The sequence below is a fragment of the Pezoporus occidentalis genome, unplaced genomic scaffold, assembly GCF_034315485.1.
Source record: "Pezoporus occidentalis ecotype Australia unplaced genomic scaffold, CSIRO_AGI_Poc_V1 ctg80, whole genome shotgun sequence".
In the NCBI taxonomy this organism is placed as follows: Eukaryota; Metazoa; Chordata; class Aves; order Psittaciformes; family Psittacidae; genus Pezoporus; species Pezoporus occidentalis.
Genome location: NW_026916159.1, coordinates 2,785,959 through 2,806,585, shown reverse-complemented (window position 1 = coordinate 2,806,585; position 20,627 = coordinate 2,785,959). Strand labels below are relative to the sequence as shown.

Below are 20,627 nucleotides of genomic sequence, written 5' to 3'. Positions count from 1 at the left end.
CTGAAAATGCTTTACTTAAGACCTAACCAGGACCAAGCACTGAGCATTCCGATGTTGCACAGTTCCTTAAAGAGCATGGGACATTTTTTCTCAATAATATACCTGAGTCTTGTGTCCATTTCCATGAGAGAAACCTGCCTTGTGCTGCTTGTCTTCAGAACTGCTGTTTCAGCTGTGAAATGCAAGGCTGTGGCTCAGCAGTTCACTTCAAAGGCATCCTGCTTCTCAGTAGCGGTATCATGTACAAACACCAATCTAGAGGAGAACAATAGATATATGGCCCTGATTTTGCATGTAGAGTACATACAGGTAAACTAACTTTATTCCCTCAGTCATCCTACTTAAGTACATTGTGGAGTTGGAATCCATAAGATACATTACTTGATTGATACCTAGTTACTGTATAAATCCACTAGCAAACTTGTAAGTGCAATTATGCCTTTTTAAAGATCCTCATCCCCTTGGGACTAGGGGACATATCCCCTGCTGAACATGACACTGTCTCTCCAGCCCAGGATGCTGCATAATGGCTGTATTTTTCATGTTTAGGTTTCAGTTTCTGAAACACCATGATGAATTAGATATTTGTAGGTCTTAGTAGAGTTTAACTGGGCCCATCCTGTAACCTGTTTCTCCTTATATATTATTTCCAATTCAAATACACTGATGTTTTATGGCAAGAGATATTGTTTTATGTAGACTGTTAGAGTTTAGTACCTCAAACTGGGCTTTCAGAACTGATCGAAAGTTCCAGGCTCTTTAAGATTTTACCATAACTCACCTGATGTCTTTCATAATGACATAAACTTCTCACCCACTGGCTTACATGGGGCTTTGGTTGACTGTTTTTAGAAAGCCCAGTTTTTCCAAGGCCAAGTTTACTCATCTCTTGGTAGAAGGTTTTACCACATGTGGTGCAATAGGTAGGTTTCCCTGGCTAGGGGATTTTAAAGCCAGAAGGGACTATTAAATTACTTAGTTGCCATGACACAAGCTATAAAATGCAATTTAAATTGGGTGCTTTCTGCAGTGAATCCCCCAAGTGGAAGTGGAAGTTGTTTCAGCCCCCTTGTCTGAGTAAATGTGTCCTTCTCGGTCTGTTCTGTGACAGCTTGGTCTCTTTGTGCGTTGACTGAAGTGAGGGAGGCATCTGAGGTTACTTTTACACTCCTTTGGTAAATGCGTACAGTTTGCTTTTAATAAGGATGACTTTAAGTGGTGTGAATCCTTGTACTTGTGGATGACTTTTTCTCAGCCTCCTCACATTTTGCAGACATGGAAGTATTTGAACACGAACATGATTTGGGATTTACAGAGACTGCTCATGTGAGTAGTTAGTTATTTGCATTGCTATTTGCCAGCGTAAGCTCATGCATTTTGCTTTGCCTTTTATTTTCCCTCCATGGATCACTACGATCATTCACTGTGATGTGCTTTCAGGGAAGAGTACAAGCACATAGTGGGATGTGGGTTCAAATTCCAGCTTCAGCCAGGCTATTATGCCCCTGCCTTCCAACATCTGGGCTAAAAGCTTTTCTCTGATTTATTGCAGGTACTCCTGGAGTAAGAGGTGAGCTACTGTAGCTCTGCCACATGTGCTGGCTGTAGATAGGAGTTTGCACAAGATTACCTGAAAAATGGTTTTAGGAAAACTTTAAAGCCAACAGTGCTAATCAGCATCCTACATGCCCAGCCTATCAGGCACATCAGATTCACAGGAAGGACAGAAATACAGTGTGCAGGAAATAAGGGTCAGGAGTGATGGGTGGGGAGGAGGGAGAGATACGCTTAAGAACAAGCCAGCAAGAAAATGCAAAGAGTTGGAAATGTATTTGCTGTTGCTGCCTGTCAAAAATCAGAAGCTGATGCATGCTTATAAGACGAGCCATTTTTTTGCTTTAATATCTCCAATTCTAGATTGTTGCTGTTATTCTGCAGCAGTTAGGCAGAATGGGGTGGTGGGGTCCCAGGCAACGATTCTTTGGTTGTCTTTGTGGCACTCTCCTAAATCACAGTAATAAATGTAGTAAGTCAGAGTAATAAGATACATTTTTTTTCCTGGGTGTGACAACAACAATTTGCCTTTAATCAAGAGGTTATATCCTCCTGAAATTTCATTTATAGGCTGTTTCCTAAAATTAGGAGCTTAGACTATTTCTTGTCAGTGTTAGCACTATTCCTCGTGAATTATTTAAAGGTATTAAAAATGCATAGCACATAGGCTGTACCAAGTTTAATGAAAGAAAAGATTGGTCCTGACTTTACATGGAATTACACATTAGCCATTTTTTTATTGTTGCACTTTATTTTATTTGGGAAACAGAATTAACTCAGATGAATACTTCCTGATGGACATTACTCAGTAATACCCCCTATGTTATTTAACATATTTTGTAGATCTGCCCATGATATTTCCAGAGAAAGCTCATTTTCCATTCAAATTGAGATGGGCAAAGTCACCTCCTTAAATTGCAAGAATTTACCATGATAAAATCTAATGTCTTTTTTAAATCGCATCTATTTCTGTCTCCAGTCAAGATGGAGGGAGCCAAATGTAAGACAAATCCCTTCTTTCTCTTCTCTGTGCCAGTCTCCTCTGCCATATATTTATGTTTTAAGGATCTGAGGAGGTTTTGCCTTGAAAATGTAGAAGAATGTCTTCAGGAAGCTGCAAGTTTGTTAAAATGCTATGAAGTCAAATGAATCTCATGTAAATTAGATTTCTCTGAAACTTGCCACCTTCTTTTGGAAAGTCTAACACGTTGGTAAATAGTAAAGCAATTCCACTGGTAACAGGACATGTATTAGCCTGGCTTGATGTCGAAATACGTTCTTGGAAGAGCGTATCTGTCAGTTACAGAAAGATGTAATGCTTCTCTCCTGATGCCACCCGTGCAGATAGAGGTAAAAGCTGGCAATGCTGGGGACTGTGGCTGAAGACCTCTGAGTCGTGGCTGAGCTCTGGGGCTGCGCATCACAGCTACAGAGGAGTATTTGCATTGACAGTTGAACACCATTTAATTCAGTTCATGTTTCTTCTCTTGCATATCAACAAGGCTCATGGGTTCGTTGCGATCTTTTCAATCCTACACTTCTTCAAGGGAAAAAGTAGGTCATTTAAGAAACTATTCACAACAAGTCTGAGGTTTCGTTGCTTAGAAAAAAGGCACTGTATGAGGTTGCAGTTGTCCAGATCTCTTTTGGGCTTGCAATGTGCTATTTGTCAAGGGGTGTCTTATATGAAGTTTTTCTTAAAACCTGTAGCCAGAAGTAGGATGGTCTCTTTCCTAGCCTGCAGATTATCCAGAGCCCTGTCAGTCCCCACATCTCATTCAGCATCTCCTGCTGGTTGCTTGACTTGAGGGCTGATCTCCCTGTTTGCTGAGGTATTCATCTCCTGCCTCCCTGCCATGGTATCGTACTCTCATGTAGCTGAAGCCCTGGCATTAGAAACAGTCTGTCTTGTGGCAAGATATCTACAGCCAACACTCATGGTCTCCACTGAGAAAATGTTGGCCAAAACACAAAGTGAATTTATCAGTTATGCTGGGTGCAGTAATTATGCACATTTGCATCAATGTTACTAACGTGCTATTGCTTTTAGATAACAGCCAGTCTTCACTTAACAGTAGCACAGTACTAAGCCATTAATTATAGGAGTCAGAGGAGAGGTACAGCTGCAGATCTGCTCTGTTAGGATTTATCAGGCTCCATTTTGTAATCAATGGTTTATTTATTAAACCATCATAAATGGTGCGTGCACCACAGCTGGCTGCAGCTCTGCTTGGATATTTCATCTGAATCAATGGAGGCAATCATCTGCTGTACATCAGGTATCAAACCAGTGTGGGTCCTCAAGTGATAAATGACTTTATTGTCTGGGTGGAATTGACTGGAGCTGATGCCTGGAGTGGAGGGGGTAGTGGTAAGAACACTGAATTAGTCTGTAACTGCTGCTTTTGTGCCTTTCTTTCCTTTTTCTTTCTCCCCCCTCCCCCCCCCCCCCCCCCCCCCCCCCCCATTTTAGCTTCTGCGAATCAAATCAGAGTCTTTATCTTTTTGCAGTGGAATCTGATGCAATCTGAGGAGAAGCCAGGACAAGAAGGAATGTGCTGGAAAGCAAAAATGGAGGGTGTTCATTATGCTTTGGATGTGTTAGAAGTCAAGAGGGTGACCAGAAGCAGTGGCCACTGTGCTGGTCTTAGCTCTGAACTCTTCAGAGCAGAAGTCACACACAAATGGTCCCAATGGCCTTTGGAGATGCTATGGGGTGCCTTTGGCTTTTAGGAGCTGCTGCCAAAAAAAAAGCAAAGCAAACAAAAGCATTTGAAGTAAAGCAGTCCCTGAACCCCTGGGAATACATCCTCAGCCCTTCTCCTTATGTTCACCAGGCAGGGAGTGGACACTAAGGTCAACAGATCATAAAATTTCAAAGAACAATAGCAATAGCCTTTTTATAATAATAATTTTATTATTATTTAAAATAATAATTTAATATATTTAAAATAATAATTTTAAAAGGCTTAGGTTCGTTTCTGCCCACAGGGCTGTTTTTCATGGGGACAGTGTGTCCCCTTACATCCTGATGAAATGTGGGGTTTTGGAGCTCACTAAGTTTGTATTCTCATAGCCTTCATTTTTCTCTTTCCTCTGGCCAGAGGTCTGATGAAGAAGTCAGGGCTGCCCAACTCTCATCACTTGCAGGGTGTAGACCCTGTAGCATAGAAGGAGATTACTTACCTAAGGATATTTTTGTTGGAAGCTCACTCCGAGGTCATCGTTCTTGCACACTGTATTCATTTCTGTTCTTGCAACAGCAGAAGCTCTTCCTTACCCATTAATAGGATACAGTGAATAACTTTGGCTGGGTGGCATGAGACTGGAAAGAAACCCCATTTAGGGTGCTTTTTACAAGGCCTGTTGAAGTCCATAGGGCATGTCCTGTTTTTTGCAGTGAGCTCCGAGCCCATGGATGTTGTAGGAGAGCAGTCTGACCTGGTGTGAATACCTTGCGTTTGCACTGGGGATAATTTCTGCCCAGACTTGCGTTCTTCACAGCTAATTCATCCTCATGCAGGCTGTTCTACAGGAGCTATGTGATTTGCATGTTGCATGAGGTCTGTTATTGACATGAGGCTTTATTAGATTGAAGGGCTTGCTGCTAGAAGTGATTTTTCAAAGAATATAGAGGGTTTTATAAGCCTCCAAAACTAGCCTTTATTTGATCTGCATATATCACACCCATGCTAGCGGTAATACTGCGTACTGTTCCTCCCTCATGACCAGTATGTACAGGAGGGTAGATTATTGCCAGGGGGCCATGTCCCCCTGTAAGGCCTTCATATCCAACAGTGTTATACAAAAGAAAGGCTTTGGCCAGTGTATTATAAAAATACTGTGTTAAATAAGTATTTACAACTTGTATTTGCTAAATTACATCTGTGATACTTTGTGAATACGTGATACTGTCCTGAGCCTGGAAAGGGGTTCGGAGGCCATTTTTTTTTTCTCCTGGGAATAACGTGATCTTTTGTCTTTTCCAAATAGTTAAGTTTGTGTAGGCTTCTGTATGGGCTACCATTGGTGGTGTTAGGGTGGTGTTTGCAAAAAGACAAGGCGTCAAATACTAAAGTGTATTCCTCACCATGCACTCACTTCCAGTAGTACATTGAAAACATTAAACTAACAATGTAGGACCTGGGCCTGTATTCCTGGCTCTACTACTGGCTGCCATATGATATTGAGCAAGTTACTCCATGTCAGCATGGCTATCTTCCTCCTTCTTGGGCCCTATTTGGTGATACACACCTGTAAACTTACAATGTGGAGTGGAAACTTTCCTGAGTAGAAGCAGGGGAGAGAAAGAATTTCCCACTGGAGGTCACAGTTTATGCTGCATAATGGGGTTGCAGCAGGGAGTGGGAGATAGATGGGTAGATAGATACAGAGCCATCTGGCAGCCACAGCCTGCTCCCTGCATTCCTCTCACTGCTTCCTTGGAAGTACTGCCTGAACCATATGAACTGGACCTGCAGGGCACGAGACAAGGGCAGTTACACTGCTAAGCCACACAGAGATAAATATTCACCTGTCATCATGGGCAGCCAAAAGCCTGCTCCCAAAGAGCAGCTGTGAATAGGTGCAAAGTAGCATTTTCAAATTTTTGCACAGATAAAGGACTAAAAACCCCGGAGTGTTTAATTCAAGACATCCATGCAGCAAGTGTCAGCATAGAAACAGAAAAGCACAAATATTCCTAAGTCCTAAAGACCTGCTCCTACCTGTTGATGGTTGGTCTCTTCTGGGGGGAGCACCAGTGCAGCATGTGCATGAAACAGGTATGTTCTCACTAGCATAAGGCTTTGGGGTGTATTCCTGAGAGCTGCAACCTGAGCACTAATTAGCTTCTGCCTGGGCTGTCCCCAGGAGCAGGTGAGGACCACATCAGTGGTTCAGTTGATGCCAGTGGCACGCCAGCATTTGACATCCACTGAGTAAGCCTCAGTCATTGTGGTGCTCACTGCAGTTACAATTTCACCAATGTTCATAACTGAAATTCAGCTTGGAATAAGTAAGGCCATATGATTTGTAAAAGAGAGAGATGCTATTTACCACTGTAAAAATACATCCTGGTCATTTTTGATGCTGTATTACAGTAAGAAGTTATTTAGAAGATTGAGTTCCTAACTGATAACTAACACAGTGATACCTTTTGTGTGTGGTTACTCTTAATGTTTTCCCTTCCAGTACTACTAGTAATAAGAACTTTGTGAATATAAGAAATGTGTAAGGCTGAAGACATTATAGATTATTTCCATCAACCCACTTTCTGTATAAAAGAGGTCAAATCACATTAGGTTTTTACCATTGAGATCTCAGGGCTTCCAACAGAGCCACATGGATCTGTTCAATAGAAAATTAAACTGGTACATGCTTATGCTAACGCACTAAAATCTGCAGTAATTTCACACACACATACACTCTCCTTTCCCCTTTCCCCCCATTAGTTTAGAGAAAGTAGTTGTCTGAGTATAAAAGTGCATGGTAAAAGAGCATGAATGGAAAATGATTACCCTTTTAAACATTTTGTTGGACAGCGTGTTACACAAAATGAGAGCTTGTTGCTTCAGAATTACTGTCTTGCTACACTTGGGTATTAAATGTATTCAAATTTTTACTAGCCAGTTCTTTGGTGCAATTTGTGTGCATGCTGATAGAGTTTCCAAAAGTGTTGTGGGTTTGGTTTTTTTTTAACTCTCCAGGCACTTTTTATGTGCAAGCCAAGCGCTTCTGCACATGATAGAGCAATTTTATCACTCTGGAAAGTGAAACTAGGTAGAAATACAATAGCTGAGCAAACATTGACTTCCTCAGCATTGTTATTTGTTCAAATAAGGATACGGCAACAAAATCATACACGGGGTTAAGAGTGCTAACCTCTGTACTGATGAGATCTCGCTTGATAATTTTTGGTAGGTTTCCAAACAGAGGGCATAGTTTACTGAAAGATGGTGCACAGTGTAGAGAGTGAGCTTATATATACTCCTGATCTGGAAAATCACTTAATTTAAATCTTTGATCTATTACTAATTATTTTCTAATTATTTGGGGCTTGTTCCTTGGCTAGAATAAATTGGTAGGGGTTTATTTTGGTTAAAGGGCTCTTACTGATTTACGCTTTTGGAAAATGTGAAGCTTGATGGAGCTGTTTTGGGGGATTTTTTTGAAAGTTTAGCATTTAATCTCATTTTAATTGGTTAATGCAGAGCCTGGAGAGTAAAGGTGTATATATCTATACATACATACATATATATGTGTGTGTGTATAAATACACACACTCTTACAAAGAGAAGAGTGGATTATTCATACGGTGTACAATTATACAAAAACCTATCATAAAAATTAAGAGCCCAAGTTAAGCATGTACATGCTTATATGTGGAGACCATTTCAAGAGCAGATTTCTAGCACAGACCAATTTTAAGGGGATTAATAATAAATATCCAAGATACATAGCAGCAGCGTGGGTTTTGGAAATGGAGGAAACCAGCAAAAGGTGGAGGCTGTGTTCACACTGAAAATGGACTAATTGGAGCAGATCTTCTAGGACTGCCATCCAGCATCATGTCTGTTGGCTTTGGAAAAGGAATATTGATATAAAACAATGGAGTTCAATCCGTACAGCATACAGATCTATTATCATTGCATGTAAATAACAATTTTATACTAGCATTTTAAACTATCACTCCCTTCTTAAACAGTATGCTAATTTTCTTAAAGAGAAGTCTAATTGTTCTCTTTGTATGCAGCTCCAAGTCAAAAGCTTAATTTATCACTCCAGTTGGATAATTAAATCATACAATTTTCATCTCTTGTGACTTTTTCTGTCCCAGAAATCTTACATTCTTCTTCTCCAGCGGCCTTCCACAGAGCACAACTCCTGACAGAGGTTTCACCTTTAATTTACTCGTGCCAATAGGACAGCTGTTTGTCTCAATTCAGAAGTGAGGCTTCATTTTCCTTTCCTTGAGTTTCACTGCATATTTGTTTTCCTGAAAAAGAAACCCCATCTCTCCTACACATAGCTTCTGCAGGCACTACAAGACAGCATTATTTTTGCTCTTCCCCATGACCTGATTTTGCAAACCTGCAAGTACTCCTGCTTGAATCAGCAGCCTGGGTTGCATGGGTATGGTTTGCTGAATGGATTCACTTGAAAATCAAAACATGCAATTTGAGCTCCTGTGTAGTGCGGTATGAGTATTGCAGCATGTGGGCAATTAGAGCTAGAGCTGCAAGGCTGAAGCTGCTGTACATTGAAGATGATGATACCCCACTACAGGGAAGTCCTGGGAGTCACTGATGCATAGCACCCCATAGGAGCAGGCTGCGTAGCTATAGGCTTGTATTGGAAAAGAAATTGAAGGTCTAGAAGAGTTCACGCTTGGCGAGGCGTTTCTATTAGAATTCCTTCTAAGGGTCATCCTCCTTGCTTCATTACTTTCCTTCAAAATAAGAAGTTTCTGAAAGTTCAGCTGTGCATCAAATAGGCCTGGAAGTGAGCAGTCCTGCTAAAGGCAGGAGAATAGTGCACATGCCAGAAATGAAGACCTCCTAGTCAGCACTGCTCGGAGATTTTGCAGGACTGCATCTGGTAAGAGGGATCTCTGAAGGGCTTTCCTGTGGTGTGCTTGTGGGCTTGTAAGAGATGGTACTGCAGTTAGTCTGCAAAGTAGCAACTGTGGTGTTGAAACATTGGTTCTGACACTATTTCTTGGGTCTAATGGTGGCTATACCTGCAGTTGCATTAACTTTGCTTAGCCATTGTGCTCTCAATGCAACTGCTGTGTTGCTGCACATTGAGGCAAGGGTTTGGCAAAGCAAGAAAAGCTGACCCTAGGACTGGCTTTGTGCTTTGCTTTGTGTTAGGGTACTGGCTTGCTTCTGAGGTTTCGCAACATAATGCATCTAGTAGCAATGCTGACTTTTCTTTACTGGAACTGCAGATCAGCATCTCGTGCTTTCCCCACTGATTTTTAAACGCATCACATTTTTCAGTACATTTATTCATGTCACTGTTAAGCAGCATTTAAAATTACGACACTGGTTCAGCAGGTGCTGGGATGCTGCTCACCCTCCTTCCCCATCTTCCCCAGCATTAACCCTGTAGGATCTTCTGTGTCTTCAGGCCCAGCTGACTGAGGATGATCCCTCAGGAATTCCTGGTGGAAAAGCTGAGATGCTGCTAGAATTTAAATTAAATGTGCTTTGTACCCAAATGTACACAAAGTGTCATTATTTTGGGTCATGCAGCAGTCTATCTTGAGGTGCAGTACCTTGTTGAAAAAAGACATCAGTGCTTCTGATGGCATTTGTAGCGTTGACTCTCATTGATAAAGCTGTGCCCACTTAGGGCTTAAGTGGGACCTCAGAAGTGATCGAAATCTCACTCTCTGCAGCTGGCTGGAGAGCAGAGGTGGAAGGCACAACTACAGATTTGTTTCCTTCCCTTTAATTTTTAAATAGTTCATTTTTTAGGTTTCAGGTAGTGGTCTTTTCTTGTGCAGAGATTGTAGGTCCTTCTGTGAGCAGGTTTGAGTGCAAATGTGCTGCTGCCTCAGAAAGGTAGACTCTTTTATGTCTTGCAGTTGTGACCCAGTACCTATGTAGGCATTCTTTAAGCACCACTAATGTTCTTTAAGTGCTGTTTTATTTACAACTTGCAGAAGAGTGATGCTTAAAGAATAGACTGTACTGAAAGAAGGAGCTGAATTGCCTGAACCAGTTTCCAGAGCAGTGCACTCCATGCTGTTAGTTTTAGTATCTGCAAGCAGATTTTTTCTGTGTGCATGTTAGCCTTGAGACAGCAAGGAGCCACACAGGAGGAAGCACTGTGATACCGGGGCAGCGATTTTGTCAGAGGTCTTGTGTTCACCTTGAAAGGTCTGCTCCTGAGATTAGCCAGATTGCTGAAGTTGCACAGAGATGCAGACAAGGAATCCCTTTGAACACTGACCTTTTGCTTTTCCCTTTTTAGTGAAAAATTATTCAAGGGAGCAGAAAGTGACTCATTTTGTGCACTGCCTGTCAAAGAGGAAGGAAAGTACAAGCAAGTGCCCAGGTGTAACCCAGTGAATGCAAATGATTTATGGAGTAGCTGCTGTAATAATTTCCAATTACTTCCATCATCATCCAGTACCAACTATTTATGGGTATGAGCTTAAACACATTGCCTAGATGACATAGGTGGCATAGGCAGCTGTGTGACTGTTACACACTCCAGCATCTCTTTGTGCCTCTGCTCAACAGGTATCTCCTAGTGATTTACACAAGGAAGACAAGCCCTGCCAGGCAACCCTTTCACTTCAGCTTGGCTTTTCTGCACTGCACCCAAACTAACGAAGCAAAGTTAGGTACTTGGTACATGTACATCCTGATCTCAGAAACAGATATATAGGCGATTTTTCTTGTGGGCTGGAAAGGAAAGCAGCTCACCTGACCTGGCTAGCTGCATATGAGCACGGAAGATGTTTGATGTCCTTGCCCATGGCAGGGGGTTTGGAAGTAGATGATCTTGAGGTCCTTTCCAACCCTAACTATTCTATGATTCTATGTGGCGCTGGTTACACAAGACATTCCTTGTCTAGCTGAGGAGTGTCTGATCACCTTTGTGAACCACAGCCACAGCACCCCATCAGTGCAGAACAGTGGCAATCAGCTGGCTCAGAGAGAGAGGAGGCAAACTTTTCTAGGCAGAAAACTGTTCTAGAATAACTTTATGTAAAAGTGAATATTTCATTCCTTCTAGGTGCCACAGATTTCATCTGCGGTTAAAATAAATGAACAAACATGGGCTAGAAATAACAACTTCAGACAGGAGTGAGTTTGTAAAAGGAGAAGGTTAGGTTGAGCTGACAGTTTGAAGTTACCAAGATACACCCAAGCTAAAGGAATCAACCATCAGACTGCCAGTCAGCTCCACATTCTGTGCTATTTAAGTGGGGCTTGGCAGGTAGTTTGTGAACTTGAACAGACAGTGGAGCTTTCATAGAGCTTCAGCATCACTAAGCAGCATGCTTCATGGTCCCAAGAGGCTTGAAGTATTTTTTCCTCCTTAGTATGCCCATACTAAGAACAAACTTACTTAACAAGTGATAGCAATGAATCAGCTGAAGTTAGGACCTTTGGGTGTGCCTTAAAGGATGTAACTGGTATTCTGCCTTTATGTCAGGATTCTCGTCCATTTTCAGCAGTGAGAGCTATTTCAGTGCATCTTTCTTATCTTCCCTGCCACTTTTTACCTTTTTTTTTTTTTTATTAAACTGTGCCCTGCTTCTGTTTAATGCACCAAAGAGCAAGCGTTACACTGATGGTATAGCTCCAATTCCTTAGTGGCGTCTTCAGGGAATTTAAAGTGATCAAATTCCCTTGTTAAGGAGGACACTGACTTGGAGATCACTCTTTTCTTCAAAATATAACCTAAATTTAAAAATAACCTTGCAACCCAGGTAGTAATTATGTGCATTTAAAATGCAAGCTGTGACAGATGGTTGTACAAATCCATGCACAAGCAAATAGCCTTCAGAAGACCACTGTACTACCTTGTCTTCACAGACACTTAGGTCCTATATAGTAACCAATTTTATGAAATACAGTATGTCTGTTAACCAACAGACTGAACTTTTCAGTTGCTAAGTAACTAATCCAATCCAAGGAGGAAATAAAAATAGCATACATAATTTTAGAACCTTTAGGACCTTTGCCAAGCAAAATATTCTCACTAGCAGCAGCCAGATTTGTGATTTGAACGGGTTAGCTTAATAGAATAGATTCTATTTATTTTATGTAGATAAATGTTCCTTGCTTTTCAAATCTGATTAATGACGTATCTGGCCCATTAGGTCTTGTAGCTTCTGTACTCTTCCACAAGTTTATTTAACTAAAAATATAATGTAACTAAATATAAGATAAATAAAAAAAGGAAAAATGTTTTAGCTGCCGGCTTCTTTTCAGCCTTAATCTGGTTAAAAAGCTGAAGACTGCAGTATAACTCCGTAAATCACATTATATTATCAGGAGGAATGTCATAAGCATCTGCTTAATTCAAGTGTGCTTTTTCCCCTATACTTATCTGTAAAGCTTGTTGAGATGAAAAAGTATTACTTAAAAAAAGGTATTATTGCCACCATTGGTGGAAATTGCCATGTGGTACTATAGCACTGCTTTATACAAGGAAGGTAGGGACCTGATAAGTTTAGTTTCTCTAAAAATAATTCTTTCACTGACAAAGTATGCCTCCTCTTTTAAAATGCATCTTCCAAAACATGCATTTGTCTGCGTTCCTAGGGGCTTGCTCTGTTTATGGGCACTGCCCATGCATTTGACAAGTTTCACACACAAGACTTCTGCAAATTACAGCGAGGATCTCAATTTTTTTCCCCACAATTTTATCAGCATTGCCACTGGATGAAGGATTTGCAGGACTAAATCGTAACGCATGTGAATAGCGTCACCAAAGTCAGCTCTCTGGCCCTTATTCCTGGATAAGGTAGGTGGTATAGGATCCAATATTCTTGTAATGCATGTATTCTGAAGCAGTCACAGCACGTTGGGTTGTCAAAACAGATAGGGCAATCCTTTCGCAAAACAATTTGAATACCATCTTCTGAGTACATTAATTTTGATTTAATTCCCTGCTACTCTGAGCCATGCATTTGGAAAGGTCTCAGGTATTCCTTAATCTCTTCCAGTTCAGTAAGTATTTTAATGCAGGGCGAAAAGCACTCAGATTCAGTTTTATGTGGCTCGTACATTTTTTTAGGTACAGTGATTCAGCACATTTTTCATTCCACTTTAGGATTCTCATCCTGTGGGGCAGGAAGCTAAATATAACAAATACATGCCTTGCATGGTAGTTTTTAATACTTTTTGTTTAATACTTCTTTTGCTGGTGGAGTTTCAGGCACTGCTATTCCTATTTTCAGCATTTTAATATATTAATAAAGCTAACAGACTATTCTAAAGCAAATTAAGGTTTTTCATTATTCTGTACTGAAAGAGCAGCATGCCAAATCAAAGAGGAAGTTTCCACTGAACATCGCCGTAATTATTTTATGTGCCTGAAACCAGGAGAGATGTAGGTACATCCATGACTGAAAAACAGAGCTGGAGGGATGCAAGACATCACGTGGCCCACAGAGATGCCCACGGTGGAATTTCAGGGTGCAACAGCAGGAGACGTGTTGTGGTCCTCCTTGGTGGCGTTTGAGCTGAAACAAGCAGGAAGGGGAGCTCTTGCATGGAGCCGGTGCACATTTTCTGCCTGGAGCTCCTTGTCTTTGCCCAACCTCGGTGGGCTGCCTGAATGTTTGTATTTTATTGAGGATTTAAATATGCAATTGCTGTGGTAAAATGCAACTTGATTCGCCACTGGGTTTTTTTTTCCCCTAAAGAAGTTCAGAAAACATTGCGTTTATACAAGGATTTGTGGACAAAATGTATTATGCAGTTAAGTGAAGTAAATTGCAGTTACTCTGTAGCAAATAATTACCACCTGTTTCACATCTGCCTCAAATCTGCTAAAAATACTGCAATCTAGTAATCATTCTTGTATTTTTGTGTAGTTTTATTATTTGCATTTAGACTTCTGTTTACTTACCCAATTTACAACAATTTTTTTTATGCCTTCTGTACAGAGAATGGTGAATTTAATAACTTCGCTTGGATTTGTTTATAGAACCTTTCAAAATGCGTTTGCAGTGCATGACAGGGCTCCTGATACACTGCAGGCACTCAGTGGCCTTTTTCATCATGAACTGTGTGGTTGGGATAGTGCTACTTGCCACCCTCCAATCTCAGCATCTCCATTTCACTTTCAAAAATAGCCCACACTAACCCGTCACACACTTGGTTTCCCGAGTTTCTTCAAAGTCATGTTTTGCTCTGTTAACACAGGATCTTTTGGGTTGCTTGTTCAAAGCATCAGGATGCTTTGATGTTGGGATGGTGTCCTGGGTTCAGCAGTAGCAGTCATTTTTCCCCTTCTTGGTAGCTGGTGCAGTGCAGTGTTTTGACTTTCAGCTTGGGAACAGAGCTGATAGCGATGTTTTGGTTTGGCCAAGGACTTTGTGAGCCTCATGCTCTGCCAGGGAGGAGGGGAAGCCAGGGGGAAGCAGAGACAGGACACCTGACCCAAACTGACCAAAGAGGTATTCCATACCACAGCACATCATGCCCAGGATGTAACTGGGAGTTAGCCGGAAGGGCTGGTAGACTGCAGGGTTGGAGGAGGTATGGGTCGGTGCTTGGTTGGGCTGAGGGGGGCAAGTTATCGGTCGGCTGGTGCTGAGGTGTTGTATTTCCTTCCCTTGTTATTTCCTTTATCATTATTATCATTGGTGGTAGCAGTAGTGATTTGTGTTATACCTTAGTTACTAAACTGTTCTTATCTCAACCCGTGGGAGTTGCATTCTTTTCGATTCTCCTCTCCGTCCCTCCGGGAGCAGGGGGAGGGCAAGAAAGGGGGGGAAGTGAGCGAACGAGTTACCTGACTGGGTTTAAACCACGACAGATGGACAGTGAGGGAAATAAGGGATTTTAGCATGAATGATCACCAGGTATAGTGGAAATGCAAAGGAAAGGGACTAAAGTCAAAGATACACTGCTTTAAAACACTCAAACGAGTCTTCAAGCAGGGCTTGGACATTTTGTGCCTTGTGCTGATTGTTCTTGCTCACAGCAAGATGTATTGTCATAGTGGTTTCTTACAGTACTGCACTTCACAGCAAAACCATGAGTGTGGGAAGGAGGGCGAGGGGTTAATTCCTGGCAGCACATCTAGGCCATTCCCTGAAATCACAGGAGCAGAACCAGCTGAGCAGTGAATCAGGCCACCCTGCCTCTCCAGGACAGGAATAGCAAGAATCAGAAATCTTGCCCTCAGCTGTCCTGGTGTGCAGAAATGCAGAGGGAAGGCCAGTTACTCGCCTCAGAGTTTTGGGTCTTTTCCGTTATACCCAACTGGTTTAAGTGGTTTTGTAGTTCCAGTATTGAGAGCAAAACACAGTTCCCCATACTTTCAGCCTGAGGGTGATTGTCCTCCAGGGTGTCTTTCTATGGCAACACCATTAAATTCCCCTTAAACACACCCTTTAATTCCCCTTTAATTTTCCACCTTAGTTAGGAATTGTTTTTTCATACAGGCAACTCCATTCCATTTCTGTAGGGCCCTATTCACATGAGCCTCTCTCACAGCAGGAATGGTATTCCCCTCCACTTAAGCATTTATGCTTGGTTGTGATGCAGTGCTTGTGCCCAGCATATGCAGACAAGGGAATGCATGTTTCTGTTCTAACATTCTTCTACCGGAGGGGAGGACAGTGATGGGCTGGGATCTCCAAGTATTTGTTGAAGGTGGGGAAAAAAGCATAGCTAATAAAAGTTAAGCTTGGAGGATTCCAGGGGAATGAGTCACAAACTCAGCAGCACTACTGCATGTCTTTATAATACCTCTCAAAACTGCCTGTCAAAATCTCCCATTTAAGGAGCATGGTGGATTAGTAATTATGCACATCTGTTAGCTAAGCATCCATTCTTTCTCTCAAAGCTTTGTGGCAGTATCTCTCCAAAGAAGAACATATCTCATCTAGGTGTCTGCTAGATGGCCACAACACCTCCCCAAGGGAGATGCTTCTGACAACACTATATTAAAGACAGGGCTTGGTTTTGTCTTTTAAACTGTTATCACACAAGCCAGTGCACAAGGAAAGACACCTATTATAATTTTGTAGGTAAACGCTAACAAAAGCTGCCTGCATGCATGCACACACAGAAAAATTCAGTGTTAACATTGCAGGGGGCTCTGATGATGACAGGAGTACTTTCATTGCCAGCTCTGCTGGGGAAGAAAAAAATAAAACCTTATTTGTGCAAATAACTTGAGCTTAGCTTCATTCACAGGATTCCTATTTGCATATGTGAGTATGTTTTGTCAGCTCTGTCTTTAGGTACACATCCTCATCTTCAGGTACTGGTTCTTGTTTGTGTTAAACAGATTAGTGCCATAATAATACACATCCCCACAGAGACATGAGTATTGTATAGTAAGAATCCCAAATACATGGTGGTTTTGTTTTTTTGTTGTGGGTTTGTTGGTTGTTTGGTTGGTTCCCCCCCCCAAAAAAAAAGAATGCTTAATTAAACTGTCTTATGCTTAGATTTCCTGATTTATTCTGTTCATTAATGAAGGACAAGTCTGAAAAAGAACTAAGAGCAAAACTGGGAGCAGAGGATAGTAAAATCCATTGCTATTAATTAAGCTGAATTCCTCGAACATACCCCCTTCCAACTTCTTGTCTTCCAGATCCTAGATAACTTCGTTCTTTCAGTGACTACTGCTAGACAGATGCATCCTGTTGTGATAAAGGATACCAGCTGGATTTAGGACTGTGGCTTCACATTTGTGGTATGACTGACCATATGTGATGCTCTGTCAAGTTTGCAGCTTTAATGGGAAATCGCTGAAGTACTTGCATTTTGATTCATCTTTTTCATTGGCTTGGTAACAAAAGAGGGGATGGCTTTATGCACCTGGCTTGCACTGACATACGTTGCAGTGTGGTCTCTGCAGAGGAAAGGGAAGCTCTTGCATACTTACCCTTAAGAGTTGCTTTGGGATTGCTTTTGGGGTTTTGGGGTTGGTTTGGGTTCATTTGTTTGTTTTAGGAAAAAATAGCTGGGACCAGAAACTACATTTAATTGGGGATATAATTTTGAATTCTTATGCTGATCATGGTTTTTATCTGGCTTTAACAGAACTTAATAATTCTGTTAATTATTATTGTCTTCCTGTCTGCTTTAGGGAAATGGGTGTCTATGTAGGTCTGGGAACAGAAGGGAAAATACTTGTGAAAGAAGCGTAACAGACAGCAGACAGAACCTGGAGGATCTGAGGTCTGTTTTTTTTCCTAAGAAGGAGCACTATCAGACCCCAGTAGACTTTTCTGGTATTTCTGATCTCAGTGTAATTTGAAAGTGTATAAAGGATGTGTTTTCCATCATTTTAACCATGTAAGGCTCAAACATGTCTAATTCCCTTTGCTAAAAATATTGTATTTGTATGAGTTCATAGACCTGAATTTCTGATTTATGTCTTTTGATGCATGTATGTTGTTTTCTTGCTCATATGGCAATGAACAGCTGATATCTCTGGCTGGAGGGGGAAATGGTACATTGTGGAAACCTTGCCCACTAAACTGTGCTGGTGCATCTCTGTCCTGACCTACAACATCCTTGATGATCTCTGAGATCCTGTCCCAAATGCTGAATATCCTTCCCATCCACTGAAGACTATAGCAGTGTTCCCATAGGAGAGGCACTGAAGAAAATCTCCAGTTCCTACAGCTTTATTAGACCATTTGTTAGCCCTGCCATCATGTTAACGTTGGCTTTCCCTATCCCCAGACTATGACTTGGGTGTTAAAGATATGGTGGACAAGAGTTGAAGGTACCTGAGGCATTTGGCTGAGGGCAGGAGGGAGGAACTAGCATTAATATTAGTTTTCAGTTTTGTTAAGGAAGAGAGATGAGGAGAAGGACCCTCAGTTCCATGATCAAGATTGGACAAGTAATTGCAGCCTGCAGCATTTATTGGTCTTCCCCACTTGAGAGCAGTGAACATAGGAGCAAAGGACAGTGATGATCACATGGATATGGAGGACATAGGGATAGGATAATTCCCTTCCTTTTGCACTCTATGCAAGTTTTACTCTGAACATGCAGTGAGTGTATTATCATTTTGAATGGGTTACTTCACCTCCATTCCATCTGCTCCTCTGAGCTCTGAGTTTCAGGTAGAAAAGTCAAATGCTGAGGAAAATCTCATCTTCTAAGATTTGCAGCCTGACAGCAATTGGCAAGACATCAAGTCAGCCAAGTGTCTTGAAGTCCCCTGTTATATCTGTGGATAAAGAACTGGCTGGATGGCCGCGCACAAAGAGTTGTGGTCAATGGCTCAATGTCCAGCTGGAGACCAGTAACGAGTGGTGTCCCTCAGGGATCGGTGTTGGGACCGGTCTTGTTCAACATCTTTGTCGCTGACATGGACAGTGGGATTGAGTGCGCCCTCAGCAAGTTTGCCGATGACACCAAGCTGTGTGGTTCGGTTGATACCCTGGAGGGAAGGAATGCCATCCAGAGGGACCTCGACTCACTTGTGAGGTGGGCTGATGCCAACCTTACAAAGTTTTAACCATGCTAAGTGCAAGGTCCTACACCTGTGTTGGAGCAATCCCAGGTACAGCTACAGGTTGGGCAGAGAAGGGATTCAGAGCAGCCCTGCGGAGAAGGACTTGGGGGTGTTGGTCGATGAGAAAATGAACATGAGCCAAGAGTGCACACTCGCAGCCCAGAAAGCCAACCATACCCTGGGCTGCATCAAAAGGAGCGTGACCAGCAGGTCGAAGAGGTGATCCTGCCCCTCTACTCTGCTCTCGTGAGACCTCACCTGGAGTAGTGTGTACAGTTCTGCTGTCCTCAACATAAAAAGGACATAGAACTGTTGGAACAAGTCCAGAGGAGGTCCACGAGTATGTTCAGGGGGCTGGAGCATCTCCTGTATGAAGATAGGCTGAGAAAGTTGGGGCTGTTCAGCCTGGAGAAGAGAAGGCTGCATGGAGACCTCATAGCAGCCTTCCAGTATCTGAAGGGGGCCTATAAGGATGCTGGGGAGGGACTCATCATTAGGGACTGTAGTGATAGGACAAGGGGTAACAGGTTAAAACTTAAACAGGGGAAGTTTAGATTGGATATAAGGAGGAAGTTCTTTACTGTAAGGGTGGTTGGAATGGGTTGCCCAGGGAAGTTGTGAATATACCATCCCTGCTGGTGTTCGAGGCCAGGTTGGACAAAGCCTTGGGTGACATGGTTTAGTGTGAGGTGTCCCTGCCCATGGCAGGGGGGTTGGAACTAGATGATCTTAAGGTCCTTTCCAACCCTTACTATTCTGTTATTCTTTCTGGCCCTGCCTGTGCCACACAATGCAGTGGGGTGAGGAAGGACCAGTTGAGGTATTTCCTGCAGCAGCCTGGAGAAGAGAAGGCTGCATGGAGACCTCATAGCAGCCTTCCAGTATCTGAAGCGGGCCTATAGGGATGCTGGGGAGGGACTCATCATTAGGGACTGTAGTGATAGGACAAGGGGTAACAGGTTAAAACTTAAACAGGGGAAGTTTAGGTTGGATATAAGGAAGAAATTCTTTCCTGTTAGGGTGGTGAGGCACTGGAATGGGTTGCCCAGGGAAGTTGTGAATGCTCCATCCCTGGCAGTGTTCAAGGCCAGGTTGGACAAAGCCTTGGGTGACAGGGTTTAGTGTGAGGTGTCCCTGCCCATGGCAGGGGGGATGGAACTAGTTGCTCTTAAGGTCCTCTCCAACCCTAACTATTCTATGATTCTATGAAGCAGGTGCAGAGAGAAGGCATAGGTTAGCACTCAATACCCAGGCTTGGGCTTACAATTTGTCCTTTAGTTGAATACTTCCCATGCTTGTATTCAATATTGTCAGTGGCTTATGGCCAGACTGTATCTTCTCTGCACCTTATTAACACCAAACATTTGAACAGTGCCTTAACTTTAGTGATCAGCATCTTTTAAGATAGAGAGCAACTCATACTATTTTTTTTCACCCAGGACTGTCAAAACCCAGAGACTGAGCAAAGCAGGAAAAGCGAGGAATAGTTGCCTCCTCCATCAGTGAGCATGATGCTCAGTTGTGCTGGGATGCAGATGGGTTAGGTGGGATGCTTCTTACCGAATTGCTGCACCTTTATGCTTTTCATCCAGGAGGAGGGGCACAGAAGAAGCATCCAGGGTGGTGCAGGTGTCATCTAAACAATGAACAGGCAATCTGGTAATGGGCCATAGATTTCCCAGGTGAAAGCCAGCTTGTTATCAAGTAGATGTGAGTATTTTCCTATAAAGTGTTTCTAAAACGGATCTGTTGGCATCCAATTCTTTATGAAAATCATATCTAGATATCTACATGAAGGCTGTATTATGGAAGTACACTGAAAGAAAATGGTACACTTTAAGTATTTTGTGCATATTTGAGATCCTTTTTCATTTGAGGCAAAA

General features: G+C 42.2%; 1 long non-coding RNA gene across 1 annotated transcript in view; it reads left to right on the top strand.

Moving 5' to 3' along the window:
• Window positions 1-17,616, top strand: part of LOC134155925 (uncharacterized) — a 28,728-nt gene extending 11,112 nt beyond the window's left edge. Inside the window, exons 2-3 of the long non-coding RNA XR_009961775.1 lie at window positions 12,954-13,047; window positions 16,861-17,616. This is a non-coding gene — a long non-coding RNA (uncharacterized LOC134155925). The remainder of the gene's footprint in view (window positions 1-12,953; window positions 13,048-16,860) is intronic.
• Window positions 17,617-20,627: the final 3,011 nt, after the last annotated feature.